The sequence below is a fragment of the Penaeus monodon genome, chromosome 19, assembly GCF_015228065.2.
Source record: "Penaeus monodon isolate SGIC_2016 chromosome 19, NSTDA_Pmon_1, whole genome shotgun sequence".
Classification (NCBI taxonomy): Eukaryota; Metazoa; Arthropoda; class Malacostraca; order Decapoda; family Penaeidae; genus Penaeus; species Penaeus monodon.
In genome coordinates this window covers 13,927,232-13,927,569 of record NC_051404.1, presented here as the reverse complement: position 1 = coordinate 13,927,569, position 338 = coordinate 13,927,232, and positions in this window count along the sequence as shown.

Genomic DNA, 338 nt, shown 5'->3' with positions numbered 1-338 from the left:
AAAATCTTTCACTCACTGCTCCTCGGTCGTTCCTCTTCCCCTCTCTCTCTATCTCATTTCCACCATCATTTCCCCTCATTTCTCTCTCTTCACTTCCAAGCAACACGACCATTCTCCTTTGCTAACAAAATAAAACGTCAAAAAAAAATATATATAAAAAGACTCATACGATCTCCTGTATCGCCCACATTATTAAATAGAAGAAGAAAAAAATGGAAAATAGAAAAATGTAAAAGTTGTAGCTTGTCCGGAATGCAATAAAGACATACATACATTCAGTCCTAAAAAAATAAAATAAAAATTGTATCTTGTCGGGAATATAATAACATTAAGTCCCA